Source organism: Triticum aestivum, chromosome 4D, assembly GCF_018294505.1.
Source record: "Triticum aestivum cultivar Chinese Spring chromosome 4D, IWGSC CS RefSeq v2.1, whole genome shotgun sequence".
In the NCBI taxonomy this organism is placed as follows: Eukaryota; Viridiplantae; Streptophyta; class Magnoliopsida; order Poales; family Poaceae; genus Triticum; species Triticum aestivum.
The window spans coordinates 458,418-459,212 of NC_057805.1; positions in this window are offsets into that span (position 1 = coordinate 458,418).

Sequence of the window (795 nt, forward strand, 5' to 3'; positions counted from 1 at the left end):
GGCGTCATGAAGGGGGTGGGGATGAGATTTAGAGCTTCGGGTCCTTCACGGGGGTCGAATTCCTGTAATCTTGCCGTCAATCTCTCCTGAAATTTTGCTCATTATTAGACGGACGCTAGGGGCGGAAGTTTTTTTTACGGGAGGGGCCGAAGGTTTCGTGAGTTTCGTCTGCCCATAGAATTTGCCAAACATACATTTTGGTAGGGCTATTATTACGATTGACGGTTAGATTCAATCAAATGGGCCAGATTGTAAGGTGGAAATTGGTTCTGATGTTCTGTGTACATGTGTTGGGGTGCGTTTATAGGAAAGAATATGTTTGCTCTTTTAATAATAGTAGAGAAAAAAAAAGAATGTTTTGTCTGTCTGTCTAAGGAAGAGAAGCAGAGTAGAGCAATGGTTGGATCGGAGCGGAGCAGAGCAGAGCAATGATTGGATCGGAGCAGAGCAATAGGGTGGATGGATAGACAGTATCTGTAGTACTAGTATTTGTTTTGTTTTGTTTTTGTTTTGTGCAAGACGCTACTGCAGGCGCAAGGAAACGCCGCTGGTACCCTTTTATAGCAATAGGTTTATCTCTTGTTTGTTATTTTTTTATTCAATAACACAAACTATATATTGGTGCTAAAGTATTATTTATTTATTTTTGAATTTCACAATGACTAAATCTTGTACTAAAATATTTTAAAATTCTTATAAACGTAGGCAGGCATCAAGATATTAATTTCACATTCATTTAGGGATCCCCTATTTTGCACCAGCCATAATGTGTTTATGTCTTTTTAATAAGTATAT